The following is a 23,093-nucleotide window of genomic DNA, read 5'->3' on the forward strand; positions in this document are numbered from 1 at the left end:
CTCTTACTTGTTTCCTCCAAAAAGTTGCAGGAAGGAGCACTGATTTCCCAGCATAATTTTTGTGCAGAGACATCTTACAGTGTTCCAGTCTGAACGAAGCACAAAAATTGGTCCGGATTTCATAAACTCTCCATCTTAGAGTTTTACTTACAAATATATGTGTCCCACTTTGGGAGCTATGCAGACACCAGGACCAAGCAAATGACTCCAGAATTGGCCCAAAGTAGACCCAAGCTGGGCATTGATGTTGGCAATAGCCATGCTGGGTAGAACAGCCATCATTTTTCAGCTTATTTTCTCCTTTGCTTCCTCCCTTGCTCCAGGTAGAACACTTCATTAAGAGTGCTGCCGAGCTCGGTCGAGCTCATTCTCGCTGAGATCGCCTCTCTGATCTTCTCAAGCCTTTAAAAGGGAATGAGCCTTGGCCTCCTTTTTATGGGCTACATTATGACCTGGCTTCAAAGTGTGAAAAGAGGTTCCAAGATTCCCTTTGTGCGGTGGAGTCTCTTAATTGCACTTTTAAACACAGTGTAATTTTTGTAATTAACATTATGGTTTCAGAGGGCAGAGAAGCCTGCACCATGCTAATTACAAACCTGCGTCTTCAGAGTGGTGGAATTTCCAAGGCCTCTGATATTGGGGTGGAATACAGTTTTTATGAAGGATTTCAAAGATCCTCTGTGGGCTGTGTTCGGAGTCATCATTAGCATCTGATAACATAAAGAAATTTTACAACATGTGACAGATTTTTCTATGTGAAGATTTTACCTGATAACTGGAAAATTTGCATAAAGAGCTTCATTAGGTCTCCTCTCACATTACTGAAAGAGTAAGAAGGATAAGTGCACTCTTCCCCTAAGATTGTTCTTAGGAGCCAAGGAATTGGTGCTTTATAATAAAATTTACAGTATATTATGAAGTGAGGTTGTAATAATCTTCAATGGTGTTGAAAATCAGAACATACATGCCTTTTAAGGAGAGGGAGAGAGTATGTATCAGAATTACCTGTAACTGAAACCCTTGCAGTAAAGGTATATTGTACTGTTCTTTGCCACATAAAAGATCTAGTCCGGCTAGGCTGCCGAGTCAAAGCAAGAGCTTCACATATATAACACCAAGTGACAATAATGTGTAATATTTTCACTCCGTGAAGTCCGTTCACCGAAAAAAATTATCTTCCTCTTATTTCAGCGGCAAGTTTATCTCACTTTTTTTTTTAACCCAAAGCTATCAACCAAATTGTGTATTCATGTGTGTGTATCTTTACACACACATGCGTGCACAGGCACACACACTTCTGGGCATGCAGTGTGCATTCTATTCAGGGCAATCGCAGCTCTGCAAATAGTAACTGGCCTTTCTTAGGCTGACACTGTCAGGAATTGTATACTGTGGAGTAGGGATTGAGTCCCAAAGCCATCCATTTGCTGAAATCCTTTCACTGAGCATGGATCAATTAAGCCAGTAATAGTGATAATTTCAGGAAAGCTTTCTGTCATGATAGGAACAAGAATTCATCATTATTCCATGCTGTCTTATTATTTCAACACCATACATATGCCGTTGGATGTATAGCAGTTGCTGGAGGCATTATCTCAGTGGGAAGCATTTTCCTTCCTGAGAGTCTTTTCCTTGGCGATTATGCAGATAATGCATAGCTTTGTAATGACATCATAAATAGAACTCAAAGTCCTAAGAAACAATTAGGGAAGTATATCAATACTTCCCTTGTAATCATAATATCATCTGACTTCCAGTGGGATGCCAAGCTAGCTCCCCAAGTTCTGTAATCACGTATAAGCATTAATGCCTGCTTTACAATTTATCTTGAAGTCACAAATCCTGGCACTGGAGACAAATTAATATGCATTTTAGCCCACTGTCAAGAAGGGAAATCACACTGGGGTTTTGATCACAGAGCCTATGGTGAGATCCAGGCAAATATAACCTGAACTGATTCAAACTGGACCTGCAATATAGTGACCTCAGGCAAAAGCAAGAATAGACTAAAAAAAATGTAAAGAGCCAATATCTCCTGAAAATGAAGAACTAAAGAATCCTCACAGCAAACCACTACACTTTCCTTTTAATAACACTGTTTTTGTAAGTAGCTTTTTCTTTTATTTTTATTTCCTTGAATTATTTTTCCCATCCAATGTTTCGCTTCAGATAATTTTAATTTCCGTTAAAAATAAACATGCCTTTGTCATGGGAGGAAAGGGCCACTTTACTCTAATTGGTTTGAGGCATGTCAGTCACTTCAGCTTGCAAGGGATGCAAAACCACACTCTAAGTGGACCTCTAAAACCACACGGTGGATTTTACAAGTTCTGTTTGCTCCTGCAGAGGGGAATGGAGTATGAAAAGAATTTGATTGTAGTTCTGAGTTTCTTTTCCAATTTTAGGAAGGGACAAGCCCTTCTTCTCTCTTAACTCTTACAGCTCCCAACAAACAGAAATAGAATTTTAGATACATGATCAAACTTACATAGTATTATATATAGCTTTTATTTTTACAAAATATTTGCTTCCAGCGGAGTATATCTTAATTCACAAATGCAGAAATCTGTCATTAAGATCTGACCCAGCTGCATGGCATTGTCAAATGCAATAACGTATCTTTTAATAGTTTTATATCAAGTAAGGATATAACATATCATTAGTTTAAATGTATTTGCAAGCAATTACCCCCACCAGGATATTTGAGAATGCTCATGCAAAATTGATGAAATTCTGACATGCTTAAACATTGTTCATTTAGCTCAATTCCTTATGTATAGAAAAAATAGAATAAATAATTCCACTGCCATTTGCAAACTACTGTTAGGCATTTTTATTCCACTCAGTGCTTCAGTGCTGCCTTTAAACGATAGCCTTTGGTGATCATTTGGAAAAAAACAGTTTTATATATGTTTAATTTTATATAATGGACTCGATTTTTCATTCTCCTTATTATTGTTCAATGTAGTAATTTAAATATGGAGTAGATTTAGTGCATGTCAACTGCCTTTCTTTTACAAAATGGGATAAATTATTGAATGAGTAGAGGTTGTTTGACAACCAGTTTTCTAGTACTACACAAAAAAGACCTTTGACATTCAGCTGTCTTTTGAAAAGAATAAAGTATAAATCAATTAAGCCACTCTGCTGCGGTTCCGAGATGCTACTCTTACGGCAGATTTGCTTTGCCTCTCAGGTGACTTTTGGGTAGCTCCACCGTCATGTGGGAAACAGAATGAAAGCCAGGCTGAGGCCCTCCAGTATCTTTCTTGGGTTTCTAGAACCTTCTTTAGCTGAAGCAAACCTTACAAAAACATCAGACATCCACTATAAGCAACAGGCTCCTTTCTGATTTTTCTTGACTACACCAGTGGATATTATTTACTAATGATTCAAGACTTTTTTTTTTTCTGTTTTCAGATTTTTTCTTATACTTTTTAACATGTTCACAGTGCCAGAGCAAGAAAATCTTATGTTGAACATCTCATTACCTGTATGCAAGCCAGGTGAGAAATTGCATTTCAGTGCCTTCCTATGCTATTCCTCTATACCATATTAGCATCTGTGTAATTAATAATACTTTGAGCTCTGTCAAAATGAAATCACTTTTATTCTTCCCCCAAAGAGAATCATTTATTAACTATGTGTGATCCCCAAATACATTTTCTTTACTAATGTCACTAGTACCTATACCTTTTGAAATATTAATATATCTATTCAAACCCATAAAAACTGGTCAAATTATTTTCTTTAATCATTGTGAAAAGCAGTCAGACTGGTGATTTGGAGGGTGATGTAATAGGTACTTTTAGAGTTCTATTTCTGAGCATAGCATAGCTATGGGGCTGATTGAAACTTAAGGGAAGAGGTTAAACAGAGAAAGGGAAGGAAACTAGAGTCTAACTGAAGAGTGACGACTAGGTGGTTCACACAGAACAATTAGCGGAGCATACAAACAATATATAATTGGGCTAAGTTACAGAATATAACTGTAGTAGGAGGCTAGAGAAAGGAGACATTGATAAAGACTGGACGTGTACATTAGAAAAGATTCATGGATGGGCCCTGGCCGGTTGGCTCAGTGGTAGAGCATCAGCCTGGCATGTGGGAGTCCCGGGTTCGATTCCCAGCCAGGGCACACAGGAGAGGCACCCATCTGCTTCTCTACCCCTTCTCCTTCCTCTCTGTCTCTCTCTTCCCCTCCTGCAGCCAAGGCTCCATTGGAGCAAAGTTGACCCGGGCGCTGGGGATGGCTCTGTGGCCTCTGCCTCAGGCTCTAGAATGGCTCTGGTTGCAGCAGAGCGACGCCCCAGATGGTGGGCATGCCGGGTGGATCCCGGTTGGGCGCATGCGGGAGTCTTGTCTGACTGCCTCCCGGTTTCCAACTTCAGAAAAATACAAAAAAAGAAAAAGAAAAGAAAAGATTCATGGATGAAGGATCTCATACAATGGGTAAGATTGCTGGTCAGAGGGGAGGAGAGTCTAGGTGAGGTGGCAAAAATACTTTGAATGTGAAAAATGCGTTTTAAAAATACTGAAACGAAAGGGTTCCTGGGAAGTCGTAGGAAACTAAAATAAATATACTGAACGGTACCCACTTTGGAAGAACCCGAAAAGTCAGCAAAAAGGAAGAAGCATTTAGATTGGTTACATTAAGCAACTCTAAGCCACAGGCTCTTCCTGAGCCAGGGGCTGCCCTGAATAAAGTATCCACCTCGAATGTTGGCAGAATGGCCACGTGGTGGGAAAGACACCAGCAGACAGTTATCAGGCTATTAGAGTAAGTCATAAATGGGTTGATAAATTCCTAGGATGTGATGAGAAAATGGGAACGGTGAACCAACAGACTGTAGGGAATGAAGTGAGTGAGGCGTCCAAATGCACTGGGATATATTGAATGAGAGTAAATGAGAAACTAATTCATAATGTTTCCCCATATAGATCAATAAAACAGCTGTGTTTCCTAAAGGGAAGAGGAGAAGGAAGGAAAAAATACAATTATTTATTACCTTAACTTTCAACCATTATTCAGGCACCAAACTACTTGGCCATAATGCTGCCACACCTGTTCTCACCCACAGTTAATGCTAAAAAACTTTCATTTCAGCATTATTGTTCCTGCTTAACTGCACAAAGCCTCAGAATCCTTCTCAGCATTGAATTCCAGGCAGCAATTACAAATTAGTCAGAATTAGTATACATACATACGCTCACACTCAAACATGCACCCACATATCCCATGTCTAATTTTGAAAGAAACGTGACTTGAAACCCCATTTAAAATGGAAGTACATATTATATCATTATATAATATCACATATATAATAATATTTAAGTAGAGATGAGTTAAAAGCAGGAAAAAAATCATACATAGAGACATACGTATAGACATGGCATACATACATTATTTAACTAGCGATATCTTCACAGACCCAGATGCTTAAAGATTCAGGGAAATGTTTCAGTTAATTCAAGCCAATGAATGAAATTCTAAGATAATTAAAGACTAAGTCCACCAGAAAATAATTACTGAAAGGGAAACAAAATCCTCCACCATCATTTCCCTGTAATAATACCGTTAGGCAAACATGCACTTAGATTTCCAGGTGGCTCCAGGCAGCAAGCAGCTGTAGAAGGACTTACAGCCAGAAAGAGAAAGGTGAGTGGAGAAAATAAGTGGGAGAAAGCTTGAGGATCCGTCTGGAGAAGAGGAGACTCTGAGGGAACTTAATAATAGCTTTCAAGTGTCTGAAGAGTTATTCTACAGGGAATGCTGACCAGCTGCTCTCCATCTTTATTCAGGGCAGAACAAAAGGAGATGCACTAAACTGCAGGATGAAGGATTTAATTTAGACATAGGAAGAGAGGCTTGATAATAAGTGTTATTAGATGTTGGAATCGGTATCCGTGGCAGCCCTGTTCTTTGGAGGGCTTGCAAACAGGAGGACTCACATCCTGGCCCTCAGGCCCGACAGCAGTGGGCACTGCTTGAAGGAGGTTGTTCAGGCCCACCAAGCTCCCTGCTCTCTTCTAACCCAGGTATCTAAGACAGCAGCCCATCCATCCACGCAGGTCTACCAGGGCAGTTAGAGCCAGTCCCGGGAACAAAGGGAAAGTGGGCTGCTCCCCAGCAAGCGAACTTTCAACCACGTTTAACAAGGTGCCAGGAAAAACAAGCAGCCTGAGCGTGGATTCCCAAGCCTCCTGCCTTGTTAAATGCATTTATGGTTTACACAAAAGTGCTCTGTCTTAATTTGCTTATTTCCTATAAATGAAATGGGGTACATTTAGTATTCCTAAGGGGTTGGTACCTTGGCCAAGTTCATGTTGTTGCCTATGGATTTATAAAAAGCCAAGGAAGGGTACCCACACTGACAGTCTTTGAATAGGGAGAGTGAAGAGCTGTAGGACCTGGTGACTGAAATGTGCTAGAACCACTGGCATATGCCCAACCCTTTGTTTTCTGCCCCTTCTCTATTTCTTTCATTGCCCTTCCTTGTAAAAATAGATATGCAGGCAACAGCACTGCCTTAATTGAACATGAAATCTGCAAATTTGTATTACTTGTTACACTGTCTTTTGTCCCTATAGTTCAAATTGCTAATATTTTATAATAATATTTAAAAGAACCTATAATGTTCTAGTATTTCTCAATAGACTATTTTGCACTCACCGATGCTTAATAAATGTTTGTTAAGTAAATGACTAGGGGTTCTATTTTTCACTCCCACACAACCCATATGAAAGGTCTCCTAATGGATAGGCACTTCAACAACTTTGCTCTTGTTGTAAAATGAGTCATCAGTCCTCCTAACATCTGAACTGTTCCACTATCAATGCAATATCAAATGTCCCTGAGGGCAGAGAGAACACCCCACGTATGTTGTGCAAAGCTACACATGTCCTTCACTCCCCTTGAGTGCTCATGTTCTTTGCAGTCAGTAAGTGGGTTCTCTTCTTTTCCATATTTCCAAAACTGTTTTACATACTTCTTTGGGCATACGGTATTCCACAAGTATCCATGTTAAAAAAAAATACCCAGAACACAGGAAATGAGGCATAGTGGCTAAAGGCATGGGCTCTGGAACTAGACTGCCTTGATTCAATTTCCCGTTCTGCCATTTCCCCCCACTGTGACCTTAGGCAAAATAGTTGTAACCTCTTTATGCCTCAGTTTTCTCATCTATTAAATGGAGATTGTACCTACATCATGAGGTTATTACGAGGATTAACTGTGTTGGTATCTATAAAGCACATGGAATAGTATTTGACAGGTATTAAGCACCAAATAAGTAGCACACAAATAAAAAGACGTTGGGGCTCTGGCATACACTTCCTGATACTGTAACATGGGTCTACCAGCTGGTTAAAGCATTAGGCAGTTCTGCTTAAGGTCACCTGTGTGTTCTTTCCCCAAACCACCAGAAAGACAATGTGAAGGTAAAGCCAAACAGGGTCATAAAGATTGGAAATGCTTTGAAAGCTCAGGCTGGAAGCAAGAACAGAAAGGGGAACAATGACTTGGTTGAGCAAAATTGAAAACCAAGTAAACCAAAATGAACAACTTTGTCATTACTGAATATCTACAGACCTACTTGAAATTAGACTCAGCATCTTGCATTTCCCCAGCAAGAGGGAAATGCTATTGCTGTTGATTGGTAGTGACTTCAGTTGGACACCAAAGAGGCAGATCCAGGAGTAACATCAACAACCACCGGAGTGTCAGCGTTCAGACCTGGCTTAAAGATACACTGCAACAATGACACATAAATGCCACGACATTTCCATTTACTCCTCCTGTGCAGACATGGTCCTCTTTCCCATGGTGCTTAAAACTGCTCAATGCTACAGGCAGTCCCTCCACATCAACAGGAGTTGGAACACAGAGGGAACACAACAAAGGGTTCAAAGCATTGTCTCTAGACCCTGGAAGGCCTTCTCAGACACCAAATCCAAACAGGTTCATTTCCAAGGAAGAATAACCAAGTGGACCTTCTGAATATCCAAGGTTGGAAATTCTCCCATTCTGAATTATCATTGCCTGCTTATTAAGAGATAATTCCAATTAGACAGAAATACTTACATTTTTAAAGCTACTGTGGCAAAAATGTGTTCATTCAACCTATGTTGTATTCCTACCACGTGATATGTGCGGTATTAGGTTTCTATGGAGTTCAGACACAGACATATGGCATATATGGCATACAGTTTTAGTACTTGGAAAAATTATAAGAAAGGTGGGAAAGCAATATTTACACAAATAAAAGAGTATGGCAATAAAATTGATGGTAATAAATATTGGTACGGTAATAAAGTGTATTAGTGTATTTAGTGGTTCAGGCAGGAAGAAACTTTTTAAAAAAATGGAGTTTCACATGGGACAGAATTGTAAGGGAAGAAATAATCATCATCAGGCATGAAGTGGCCCCGATATGTGGATTGGAAGTGGGGAAAAGCATAAGGGAAATTCTCAGAGATGAAAGTGATATGGTGCACACAAAGGACAGCTCTGATCACCTCTACCAATGGCCAAGCGACTCTGAGGTCTTCCTATGACAAAATCTCTGCCAACCCCAGCGTTTCTAAGGGCATAGAGGCCCCAAGAGAATACATTCACATAAGAGGGTAAGTTTCCTCGAGGCTACAGGAAACATCTACTGACCACAAACACCCATGCCAAAGGCTTCTCAGGAACTGACGCACAAAAGGGGGTCAACCAACCAGCCTTGGCTGGAAAAAAACCTCTAAACTCTGCTGTAAAGTATTGCTTCAAGAGAAAAGGTTAAGTGAGGTTTGAGTGCAGTGTAATAAACCTTCAGTGTTCAAAAAGCTCTGAGTGATAAATGTATGTATGGTTACTGTATAAAAATATTAGGGTCAAGTGCCAAAGATTGCTGAGGTTAAGGTTTGTTTGCATGGATAGGGGAAGGACCCCAAATCATCAAATCTCAAGAAAATGGCAGCTTGTCAGTCAAAGATACAATCCGCTGCAGCTCATGAGAGCAGCCCATTCTCAAACTCCACTCAGCCAGGCATTATAAGCATTCTAGCCGTGATATATGGCACAGTATGGCATGCAATTTCTTTGGTTCCAAGAGACTAAGACAAGGGTTTGGAAGGTTCACTGCATTATGAAAGAGACATGCCAGGTTGCAGGGTTTCACATTTGTAAATAAAAAATACTGTATTCCTCAACTGTAGGATATCTGAGAGAGAGGCCTGAGCTGATATCATAGTTAAAAGAAAAGACTTCACTCCCTGCAGTACCCACCAGCGTCCACAGGTAAAAATAAGGAGGACCTGCGACAAAGTCCTATAAAGAAAAGCAAGATTCTGCTTATGACTAACTTTGGTCTATGACATAATTAGTGCCACATGTTTTTAAACAGTAAAACTTGGACTCCTGCAGCAGTGAGGGAGCTCTGTAAAAGTATCATGGGACTCATCACTTATGCACAATGGAGAACCCATTTCTACTTCAGAGCCAACCTCGGACTTCTCCTTCTCACTAAACTGTAGGCATAAAAACTTGGATCACTTAAACCCTCTCCTTTGTACCACAGGACCAGGCATAGTAGAGGGGGTGAGAGAAACTGAAAGTTGTGGATACAAGAAGAAAAGGAATGAAAGTACCTTCAAGTAATTGATTGCATGGAATTAGTATAACATATTTAATAAAAGTAAAGGTTTCTTTAGATATCCTTGGATATGGACTTTTATTCCAAGTCTAAGTTTTGAGCTATTCTTGTTTCAGGAGATTAAGATTTCCCAGGCGCTGGCTGGTTGGATCACTGGTAGAGTGATGGCCCTGCGTGTGGATGTCCTGGGTTTGATTCCCAGTCAGGGCACACAGGAGAAGCACCCATCTGCTTTTCCACTCCTCCCCTTCTCGCTTCTCTCTCAATAACTTGCTTCTCTCTCTCTCTCTCTCTCTCTCTCTCTCTCTCTCTCTCTCTCTCTTTCTCTCTCTCTCTCTCTCTCTCCCTCCTGAAGCCATGGCTCAACTGGAGTGAGGTTGGCCCCAGGCGTTGAGGATTGCTCCATGGCCTCCAACTCAGGAGCTAAGAAAAGCTCAGTTGCTAACCATGGAGCATCACCCCCTACTGGACTTGCTGGGTGGATCCCGGTCGGGGCACATGTGGAAGTCTCTCTCTCTACCTCCCCTCTTCTCACTGAATAAAAAACAAATGAAAAGAATTCCTTGTAGTTAGCAATAGACATTTACTAAAAAGAAATGGAAATCAGCTTCCATTTTTAAACAATTCCTACAGACTGGACATCAGGTCAAGTATTTCACAAACATCTTTATTTAACCCTCACAAGTGGTCTTCTGAGTATCTCATCTTATTTCTCAACTGGGAAAACAAGCTCCAAGAAATACAATACATTGCCCAAGTTTCAACAGTAAGCATCCCTGTGGAATTCCAGAGAAAGTGGTCTTACTCTCAACCTATGTTCCTATCATATTTTCTATTGCTTTGGCAGAATGGTTGCATTTGTAGCTTTTATCATAACCAAGCCTTCTTGCCTGGTGTGGAATACAGAACATGACGAAACTTGAGAGAGAAAGAAAAGAATCTAAACCACAGTGAAAAAGAGAAGCCTTTAGTTTCAGCTAGCTACAGTTTTCATTAAAACCTTGCAGATAGACTTGGAAATACATATCATAACCCTATATATTATTTACAGTTTGCTGTATGGCTTTATTCTTACATTTACTGCATTGTAAACCAAAAGTTTAGTGTTTCCACATTCTTTCCCAATTTTTCCATTTATTGTCCTTATAAAGTCCCCAAAACATCTAAGACATTGTTGTAGAGACATGTCTATAAAAGTGAACTCCAATTGACTATTTAAAATCAAGACGCAGGAGTCTAACGTGAGAGAGCCAGGTGAACAGCACACTTTACAGCTTGTTTCACACTTTTGAACTAATCTCTACTGTGTGGAGCTGGGCACAAAATGCTATTAATTTTTGCCTGTCCATCTCAAATTCATAAAGAAATTCTCCTATATTATCTTTGAAAAGTATTACCTTTTTTCACATTAAATCCACAATATAGCCAGGATTGATTATATGTATATATGGTATGTTGTAGGAGTCAAGATTCATGTTTTTGCCATATTGCGATCCACATTTTCCAGTACCAATGATTAAAAAGACAATTATTTTCCCCATTGCACTGTAGCAGCATCTTTGTTTTATAGTAAGAATAATCACAAATATAATAACTTTTGATATCTAATAGTAAGAGTCTTCAAACTTCATTATTTTCTTGGACGTTTTTTCCATGTGCATTTTCATATAAATTTTAGAATCAGCTTCTCAGTTTCTATTCAAAAATCGGTGGGGATTTTTATTGAAGTGGCATTGAATTTATGGGTTAATTTGGGAAGAACTGACAACTTTATGATTTGAATCTGCTAATTCATGAGTATGATAGACTTTATTTAATTTCTCAACAATATAGAGTATTCTTCATAGAAGTCTTACAAATCTTTCATCAGATTTATTGCTAAACAATTGATTATTTGATGCTGTTAAATGGCATTGTTCTTTAATTTCTAATAGTTTGTTACCATTTACTTGGGATTTGACAATTTAAGGTCCTTCATGAATACATGCAAGAAAACCTTAACATTAGAGATCATGGCAATCTGACACCAACATTTTTGTACAGTACCAATACATACACTTATCATGCAAAACTTTATGAACTGTGAAAGTTCTTTTTAAATTAATTTTTAATTAAAAAATAACTAACAGGGTGACATTGATCTATAAGAGTATGTAGGTTTCAGGTAAACATTTCTATAGCATTTGAACTGTTGATTATGTTGTATACCCATCACCTGATGTCAAAATATTTTTCATCACTTTATATTTGTCCCTCTTTACACCCTTCTTCCCATCCCCTCATCCTTCCCTCTCCCCCACATCCCCGTCTCCCTGGTAACCACTTTACTTTTATCTATGTCCATGATTCTCAGTTTTATATCCCACCTATATGTGAAATCATACAGTTCTTAGCTTTTTATGATTTATTTATTTCAGTCAGTATATTGTTCTCAAGGTCCATCCATGTTGTTGTAAATGTCACTATGTCTTCATTTCTTATGGCTGAGTAGTATTCCATTGTATATATGTACCACCACATCTTCTTTAAACAATCCTCTATCAAGGGACACTTTGGTTTCCTCTATCAAGGGACACTTTGGTTGTTTCCCTGTCTTGGCCATTGTGAATAATGCTGTGATGAACATGGAGGAGCATGTGTCTTTATGTACCAATGTTTTCGAGTTTTTGAAGTAGATACATAGTAGAGGGACTGCTGAGTCATATGGTAATTCTAGTCTTAATTTTTTCAGGAACCACCATACTTTCTTCCATAATGGTTGTACTAATTTGCATTCCCACCAGCAGTGAATGAGGGATCTTTTTTCTCCACAGCCTCTCCAACACTTGTTATTACCTATCTTGTTGATAATAAAAAATTTAACAGGTGTGCGGTGCTACCTCATTGTAGTTTTGATTTGCATTTCTCTAATAGCTAGTGAAGATGAGCATCTTTTCATATATCTCTTGGCCATTTGTATGTCTTCTTGGGAGAAGTGTCTGTTCAGGTCCTCTCCCCATTTTTTAAGTGAATTGTTTGCATGTTTGTTGCTGAGCTTTGTGAGTTCCTTTATACATTTTGGATATTAACCCCTTATCGTAGCTGTTGTTTGTAAATATCATCCCAATTTAGTTGGCTGTTTTGTTGTCAGTTTCCTGAGCAGAAGCATTTTAGTTTGATATAGTCCCATTCATTTATTTTTGCTTTTACTTCCTTTGCCTTTGGGGTCAAATTCATAAATTGTTCTCTATGGCCAAGATTTACAAGCCTAGTACCTATGTTTTGGATCTTATATTTAGGTCTTCAATATGTTTTGAATTCATTTTTGTGCAGAGGGACAAACTGTAGTTAAGTTTCATTCTTTTGCATGTGGCTTTCCAATGTTTTTAGCATCATTTTATTGAAGAGGCTTTCTTTTCTCCATTGTGTGCTTTTGGCTCCTTTGTCAAAAATGATTTGTCCATATATATGTGATTTTATTTCTGGGCTCTCAATTCTGTTTCATTGGTCTATATGTCTGCTTTTATTGCCAATACATGCTGTTTTGATTATCATAGTTCTATAGTATAATTTGAAGACAAGTAGTACAATACCTCTGGCTTCATTCTTTTTCCTCAGGATAGTTTTGGCTATTCAGTGTTTTTTATGGTTCCATACAAACCTGGTAGTTTTTTGTTCTAGTTCTTTAAAAAATGACATTGGTATTTTGATTGCATTAAATTTGTATATTGCTTTGTGTAATATGGCCATTTTAACTATGTTGATACTTCCACTCCATGAACATGGAATATTTTTTTATTTTGTTGTGTCTTTTACAATTTCTTTCAATAATATTTTGTAGTTTTCAGTATCTAGGTCCTTCACATCCTTTGTTAAATTTATTCCTAAGTATTTTGTTGTTGCTGCAATTGTAAAAGGAATTGTTTTTTGAGTTCATTTTTTGATATTTCATCACTGGCATATAGGAAAGCAGTGGACTTTGTGTAAAGTCTATCCTACGACTTTACTGTGTTGGTTTATTGTTTCTAACAGTTTTCTGGTGAAGTCTTTGGGGTTTTCTATATACAGGATCATGTCATCTGCAAAAAGGGATACCTTTATTTCTTCTTTCCTGACATGGATGCCTTTTATTTCTTTCTCTTGCCTGATCACTCTGGCTAAAACTTCCAGAACTATGTTGAATATGAGTGAAGAGAGTGGGCAACCTTGTCTTGTTCCTGATTTTAGAGAAAAAGCTTTATTTTTCAACATTTAGTATATTAGCTGATGGTTTATCATATATGGCCTTTATTTTGTTGAGGTATTTTTCTTTGATTCTGATTTTATTGAATATTTTAGACATAAAGAGATGTTATATCTTATTGAATTGCCTTTTCTTCATCTATTGATAGGATCATATGATTTTTGTTCTTTGTTTTGTTGATCTGGTGTATTACATTGATCAATATCCATATGTTGAACCATCCTTGTGCTCCTGGAATGAATCCCACTTGATTGTGATGTATTATTTTTTTAATATGCTGTTCTATTCAATTTTATTCTATTTTGTTTAGGATTTTAGCATTTGTATTCATTAGAGATATTGGTCTGCAGTTTTGTTTTGTTTTGTTTTGTCCTTGACAGGTTTTGGTATGAGGGTTATGTTGGCTTCATAAAATGTGTTTTGGAGTATTGCTTCTTCTATTGTTTGAAAGACTTTGAGAAGGATAGGTACCAAATGGTAGAATTCACTAGTGTAGCCATCTGGTCCTGGACTTTCATTTTGAGGAAGGTTTTTGATAATTGTTTCTATTTCCTCCCTGCTTGTAGATCTGCTTATATTTTCCACTTCTTTGTGACTCATTCTAGGAAGATTGTATAGTTTTAGGAATTCATCCATTTCCCCTAGGTTGTTGAATTTGGTGGCATATAATGTTTCATAATATTCTACTATGATCCTTTGTATATCTATGATGTCTGTGATAATTTCTTCTGTCATTTTGAGTTTTGTTTTAATGAGTCCTTTTTTTCCCCCTTAATTTGTCTAGCTAATGGCTTGTCAATTTTATTGATCTTTTCAAAGAACCAGTCTTTGTTGTATTAATTTTTCTATAGTTTTTTTGTTCTCTATTTCATTTAATTCTGCTCTAATATTTACTATTTTCTTTCTTCTGATGACTTTGGATTGCCCTTGTTCTTTTTCTATTTCTTTAAGGTGTGATTTTAGGTTGTTTACGCAGGATCTCTTTTGTTTCTTGATATAAGCCTGTAATGATATATACAATACTTCCCTCTTGTTACTGCTTTCACTGCATCCCAGAAATTTTGACATGTCATGCTGTCATTTTCATTTGTCTATATGTCTGCTTTTATTGCCAATACATGCTGTTTTGATTATCATAGTTCTATAGTATAATTTGAAGACACCACGTGAATGAGGCTATTTGGCTGAAAAGACCTGATCGACATGGTCAAACCATACTCCTTCACGACAACGCCAGGCCCCATGTTGCACAAGTCATCAAAGCCGCACTCCAAGAGCTCAAATGGGAGGTCCTTCAGCATCCGCCGTATTCTCCGGACCTTGCACTGACCTATTACCATCTTTTCCGCTCCCTGTCAAACCATATGAAGGGCGTTACCTTCGATAACAAAGAGGTCCTTAAAAACTGGCTCAATAACTTCTTTGACACCAGACCAGGTGATTTTTGGCGAACAGCATCAACAAATTGGTCGAGAGGTGGGAAGAGGTTGTAAACAGTAATGGCGAATATATAATTGATTAACTTATTGATATAGTTATTGTTTTTTGTTTAAATAAAAGTCTTCGGTAAAAATGCTACGAACTTATTCCCCAACCCAATAACATTCTTGGCTGGTAATTCCTCTCTTTCAGAACTTTGAATGTTTGGGTCCACTCTCTTCTGGCTTGTAAAGCTTCTGCTGAGAAGTCTGATGATAGCCTAATGGGCTTTCCTTTATATGTTATGTTCTCTTTTTTCCTACCTGCCTTGTGGATTCTTTTTTTTGTCATGGATTTTTGACAATTTTATTATGATATGCCTTGGAGTAGGTCTGTTTGGGTTGTGGAAACTCGGCACTCTGTTTACTTCTTGGATTCAAGGCTCTCTTTCCATAGACATGGGACAATTCTCTTCAATTATTTGTTTAAATAGGTTCTCCATTCCTTTCTCCCTCTCTTCTTCTGATATACCCATTATTCTTATATTGCTTTTTCTGATGGAGTCAGACAATTCTTGTCAAGCTCTCTGTTTGTTTTTTAATTTGTGAATTTCTCCCCTCCTCTCTGTAGCATCCCCAGTTGCCTATCTTTGATGTCACTAATTCTTTCCTCTATCTGGCTTGTTCTATAAGCTAAACTTGCTACCTCAGCCTTCAATTCATGTATTGAGTTCTACATCTCTGTTTTTAAGGTTTCAAACTCCTTGGTGAGGTGTTTGTTTTGTTCATTGATTTGTTTTCTGAGCTCATTAAGTTGCCTATTGGTGTCACCTTAAATCTCCTTGAGTATTTTCAGAACTTCAATTTTAAATTCTCAATCATTTAACTCCCAAGTTTCCATGTAATTGAGTTTTGTTTTTTTCCTGGAGATATTTTTCATTTACTTTCTGAACTATGTCTCTGTCTTGTGTAGCCATGGCATTTGAGAGTGGTATTGTTAAGAACACTAACAAAAAAACAACTAAAGAAAAATTAAGATTAAAAAGATTAAATATTTATTTTACAATAAATATTTTAAAAATTACTTCAAAGAAAAACCACAGAAAATACAATCCAAAGCAAACAAAAAATCAAAACCAAAACACCCACAAAAAATAGAAATAAAAAATCTAAAAATAAAATAAAATTTAAAAGACAAAAAGAAAAAAAAAGGGATAAAAGAAAACAAAGGACAAAAGGGGGGGAAGAAAAAATATATATTGGTTTTAAGAGGTTTATTCCAGTAGGCATCACTGTATTATGACTTTTAGCTCTGTGAAGTTCCTGGGCTGACCTCAGCTGAGATGTTGCTGTTGCAATGCTGTAGGTGGGGCTACCGTAGCATTGATGGGTGGGGCGTGCTGTGAGGGCTATAAAGATTTGACTTTATGGCTTTGGTTTTCTAGCTTTACATTTCTAGCAATGGTAATCTTAGGCTTTCAGTTGCTGCTTTCCATGTCTCAACAGACCTGGGTACTGGATGTGGAGCACCTCTATACTTCAGCAGAGAGTGGCTCTGGAGAGCTAGCTGTGGGGTTTGTCTCTGCCTCCCTTGGTACTGCAAGGTGAGGTGAAGGATCAGGGTCTGGGAGGTTGGGGGGCTACACTTTAGTTTTCTCTGTCTCTGCCAAGTTTGGGTTGCGGGCAGATCATGGTAACACTGGCCATGACCCCATGTTCTGGCTGCTTTGGTTTATCTCCCCCTCTGCCCCTCTCTCTCTCCACCCCTTCAAGCAGAAGGAGACCCAGTCACTCTGAGTTTCCCTCTTAGTACCCCTCAGACAAAATCCAGAGAGTCCAAGCTCCCTTCCTCCTCATAGTCCATCAGAGGAAAATAAAATAAAACAGTCCTTCCAGGTTTGTCTCCTCTCCTCTATGAAGCCCAACATGAATGTGTTTTTATCTCCTGACCCCCTTTTCACCCCATCCCACCTTTAGTCCATTTGGTGCATGGATCTTTCAGGCAGGCCTGTGTGCCCAGCTGGGGTTCCTTCACTGCTTATAATTATTAAATATGTTAAAATTTCGAGGGGAGAGATCAGGAGTATCTCTCATGCTGCCATTACTCTGATATCATACCTTTCATGTAAAACTCTATTAATTTTTTCTATGTTCACTTATTAATTCTAATAAGTTGTCTTCAGTTCTTTGGGATTTTCTACATAAAATATCATGTTACTTGTGAATAATGGCAGTTTTACTTCTTACTTTCTAATTATTATGACTTTTATTTCTTGCTTGCCTCGTTGCACTGGCAAGGTCTTCTAGCACAATGCTAAATAGAATTGGTGAGGGCAGACCTCCTTGTTTCATTCCTGGTCTTGGGGAAATCTTATAATAATTCACCATTAAGTATGACGATTGCTGTAGACGTTTTGTAGATACCCTTTATCAGATTAAGGAAATGTTTTTTATTATCATGAAAGGCTGCTAGATTTTTTACATGTTATCTCTGCATCTATGAAGGTAACCACATGATTTTCTCATTTGTTCTCATAATACTGTGACTTACATTATTGATTGATTTTTCAATTGTTAAACTAAAATTGCCTTCTTGAGATAAACCCACATTAGTCATGATATATTTTCCTTTTTTTATATTATTCAATTCAACTTGCTAACATTTTTTAGGAGTTTTGCATCAATATCCAAGAGAGAAATTGCTCTGTAATTTTGTTACCAAATTTATGTTAGGCTCTGAATGTGTTGGGAAATGTCCTATTTTTTTTCTATTGTTCTAAAGAATTGATGTAAGATTGATTTTATTTATTCTTTGAATAATTGGTAGACTCCACCCAGAAGCCCTGTAAACCTGGATCTCTGTGACTATTTTTAATTATATATTCAATTTCTATAATAGATCTAGAATTATTCAGATTTCTTTTATTTCTTTTTGTGTCAGTTTTAGTAACTTTGTAATTGTGTGGTTCCAAGAAACTGTCCATTTCATCTAAATTTTAAAATTCCTAGCACAAAGCTGCTCTCCCTCAATGTGGGTGCATGAAGCTCCGGGAGATCGAGCTACCCCCAAACCTGTTGCCTGAAGCAGAGCACCCCCAGAAAATGCAACCTGCAGAGAACTGCCTTAGATAAGCTGCAGACCAATCAACAGAATGAATCTTTAATGTGTTTTTACAATTATTTGTTATGTAATAAATGACCAATACATAATTTTTAAGTTCCAATTAATTACCGTATTTTTTTTGCTCCATAAGATGCAACTGACCATAAGACACACACCTAGGGTTTTAAGGAGGAAAATAAGAAAAAAAATTTCTGAACCAAATAGTGTGTTAAAATATTTAATAAAATACCATATTTTTCGCTCCATAAGATGCACTTTTCCCTCCCAGAAGTGGAGGGGAAAATGCCTGTGCGTCTTATGAAGCAAAAAATACAGGAATCCTCATTTTTTATCAGTCTAATCTGTTAAACCTAACTCTTGAGTTTTAATTTTAGATATTGCATTCATCATTTTTTAGATTTCTACTTGGTACTTTTTAATATATTCCATTTTTCCAATTAAAATCTCCATCATGTCATTTATTTTCTTGAACACATTAATCACAGATTTATAAACTGTCTAAAAAGTGTAATACCTAGACTACTGTAGGTACATTTTGATATTTATGATCTTTTATTAAGATGTTATTGACATACAATAATTATATTTATTTAAAGTATAACACTGGATAAGTTTTGATATCTATGTACTCCTAAAAACTATTGCCACAATCAAAATAATGAATGTATTCATCACTCCCAAAGGTTTTCTTCTGCCCTTTGTTCATTCTTTCCTGCTGCCCTTACACACACACACACATACACACACACAAACACACACACACACACACACACACACACACACACACACCGCCAGAAACAAATCATCTGATTTCTATCATTACAGATTAGTTTGCATATACAGTATGTACTCTTTTTGCCTGGCTTCTTTAACTTAGCATAACTATTTTGAGGTTCATCCATATTGTAGTATTTATCAATAGCTTATTCTTTTACATTGATCTATTATATGAACATAATACAAGTGTTTGTCCACTCCCTACGGATGGCCATTCAATTTTAATAAGAGTCTTCCATAGAAACACAAGTCCTTTTTTTCTTGTTCTTGTTGTTTTGATAAACTTCAATTTATCAATTTGTTCTCTTATATATCATGCTTTTATTATTGTCTAAGAAATCCTTTTTTTTTTAATAATTTTATTTTTTAATGGGGTGACATCAATAAATCAGGATACATATATTCAAAGATAACAAGTCCAGGGTATCTTGTCATTCAATTATGTTGCATACCCATCATCCAAAGTCAGATTGTCCTCTGTCACCTTCTATCTTGTTTTCTTTGTGCCCCTCCCCCTCCCCCTTTCCCTCTCCCATTCCCCCCTCCCCCCCGTAACCACCACACTCTTATCAATGTCCCTTAGTTTCAATTTATGTCCCACCTACGTATGGAATAATGTAGTTCCTGGTTTTTTCTGATTTACTTATTTCACTTCGTATCATGTTATCAAGATCCCACCATTTTGCTGTAAATGTTCCGATGTCATCATTTCTTATAGCTGAGTAGTATTCCATAGTGTATATGTGCCACATCTTCTTTATCCAGTCATCTATTGATGGGCTTTTTGGTTGTTTCCATGTCCTGGCCACTGTGAACAATGCTGCAATGAACATGGGGCTGCATGTGTCTTTACGTATCAATGTTTCTGAGTTTTTGGGGTATATACCCAGTAGAGGTATTGCTGGGTCATAAGGTAGTTCTATTTTCAGTTTTTTGAGGAACCACCATACTTTCTTCCATAATGGTTGTACTACTTTACATTCCCACCAACAGTGTATGAGGGTTCCTTTTTCTCCACAGCCTCTCCAACATTTGCTATTACCTGTCTTGCTAATAATAGCAAATCGAACAGGTGTGAGGTGGTATCTCATTGCCATTTTGATTTGCATTTCTCTAGTAGCTAAAAAAGATGAGCATCTTTTCATATATCTGTTGGCCATTTGTATTTCTTCCTGGGAGAAGTGTCTGTTCATATCCTCTTCCCATTTTTTTTATTGGATTGTTTGTTTGTTTATTGTTGAGTTTTATGAGTTCTTTGTATATTTTGGATATTAGGCCCTTATCTGAGCTGTTGTTTGAAAATATCATTTCCCATTTAGTTGGCTTTCTGTTTATTTTGTTATCAGTTTCTCTTGCAGAGCAAAAACTTCTTAGTCTGATGTAGTCCCATTCATTAATTTTTGCCTACACTTCTCTTGCCTGAGGAGTCAAATTCATAAAATGCTCTTTAAAACCCAGGTCCATGAGTTGAGTACCTATGTCTTCTTCTATGTACTTAATTGTATCAGGTCTTATGTTTAGATCTTTGATCCATTTTGAGTTAATTTTTATACAGGGGGAGAGACTGTAGTCCAGTTTCATTCTTTTGCATGTGGCTTTCCAGTTTTCCCAGCACCATTTATTGAAGAGGCTTTCTTTCCTCCATTGTGTTTTGTTGGCCCCTTTATCAAAAATTATTTGACTATATATATGTGGTTTTATTTCTGGACTTTCTATTCTGTTCCATTGGTCTGAGTGTCTATTTTTCTGCCAATACCATGCTGCTTTGATTGTCGTGGCCCTATAATATAGTTTGAAGTCAGGTATTGTTATGCCCCCAGCTTCATTCTTTTTCTTTAGGATTCCTTTGGCTATTCGGGGTTTTTTATACTTCCATATAAATCTGATGATTTTTTGCTCTATTTCTTTAAAAAACATCATTGGAAGTTTGATGGGAATTGCATTAAATTTGTATATTGCTTTGGGTAATATAGCCATCTTGATTATATTTATTCTTCCTAGCCAAGAACAAGGTATATTCTTCCATCTCATTATATCTTTTTCGATTTCCCTTAACAATGGTTTATAGTTTTCATTATATAAGTCCTTTACATTCTTTGTTATGTTTATTCCTAAGTATTTTATTTTTTTTTGTTGCAATCATGAAGGGGATTATTCTTTTGAGTTCCTTCTCAGTTGTTTCATTGTTGGCATATAGAAAGGCTATTGACTTCTGTATGTTAATTTTGTATCCTGCGACCTTACTATATTGGCTTATTGTTTCTAGTAGTCTTTTTGTGGATTCTTTGGGGTTTTCGATGTATAGGATCATATCATCTGCAAAAAGTGATACCTTAACTTCTTCTTTTCCGATATGGATGCCTTTTATTTCTTTGTCTTGTCTGATTGCTGTGGCGAGAACCTCTAGTACCACATTAAATAAGAGTGGAGAGAGTGGACAACCCTGTCTTGTTCCTGATTTAAGGGGGAAAGCCTTCAGTTTAGTGCCATTTAATATGATGTTAGCTGATGGTTTATCATATATGGCCTTTATCATGTTGAGATATTTTCCTTCTATACCCATTTTGTTGAGAGTCTTAAACATAAAATTGTGTTGTATTTTGTCGAAAACCTTTTCTGCGTCTATTGATAAGATCATGTGGTTTTTGTTCTTTGTATTGTTGATATGGTGTATTACGTTAACCGTTTTACGTATGTTGAACCATCCTTGAGATTCTGGGATGAATCCCACTTGATCATGATGTATTATTTTTTTAATATGTTGTTGTATTCGATTTGCTAGTATTTTGTTTAGTATTTTAGCATCTGTATTCATTAGAGATATTGGTCTGTAGTTTTCTTTTTTTGTGCCATCCTTGCCTGGTTTTGGTATGAGGGTTATGTTGGCCTCATAAAATGTGTTTGGAATTATTGCTTCTTCTTCAATTTTTTGGAAGACTTTGAGTAGAATAGGAACCAAGTCTTCTTTGAAAGTTTGATAAAATTCGCCGGTATAGCCGTCAGGGCCTGGACTTTTATTTTTGGGGAGGTTTTTAATGGTTTTTCTATTTCTTCTCTACTGATAGGTCTGTTTAGGCTTTCTGCTTCTTCTTGACTGAGTCTAGGAAGGTTGTATTGTTCTAGGAATTTATCCATTTCTTCTAGGTTGTTGAATTTAGTGGCATAAAGTTTTTCATAGTATTCTACAATAATTCTTTGTATATCTATGATGTCTCTGGTGATTTCTCCTCTTTCATTTTGGATTTTGTTTATATGAGTTCTTTCTCTTTTTTCCTTGGTAAGTCTTGCTAAGGGTTTGTCAATTTTGTTGATCTTTTCAAAGAACCAGCTCCTTGTTCTATTAATTTTTTCTATAGTTTTTCTGTTCTCTAATTCATTTATTTCTGCTCTGATTTTTATTATCTCCTTTCTTCGGCTGGTTTTGGGTTGTCTTTGTTCTTCTTTTTCTAGTTTCTTAAGGTGGCAAGTTAAGTGGTTCACTTGGGCTTTCTCTTGTTTGTTCATATATGCCTGAAGTGATATGAACTTCCCTCTTATCACTGCTTTTGCTGCATCCCATAGATTCTGATATGTCGTATTGTCATTTTCATTGATCTGTATATATCTTTTGATCTCTGCACTTATTTCTTCTTTGACCCCTTCATTTTTTAAAAGTATGTTGTTTAGTTTCCACATTTTTGTGGGATTTTTTTCCTCTTTTTTGCAGTTGAATTCTAGTTTTAAGGCTTTATGATCAGAAAATATGCTTGGTACAACTTCAATTTTTCTGAATTTGCTGATGTTGTTTTTGTGGCCCAACATATGGTCAATTCTTGAGAATGATCCATGTACACTGGAGAAAAATGTATACTCAGTCATTTGGATGAAGTGTCCTGTATATGTCTATCATATCCAGGTGCTCTAGTGTTTTGTTT

The sequence above is a fragment of the Saccopteryx bilineata genome, chromosome 3 (genome assembly GCF_036850765.1).
Source record: "Saccopteryx bilineata isolate mSacBil1 chromosome 3, mSacBil1_pri_phased_curated, whole genome shotgun sequence".
Lineage (NCBI taxonomy): Eukaryota > Metazoa > Chordata > Mammalia > Chiroptera > Emballonuridae > Saccopteryx > Saccopteryx bilineata.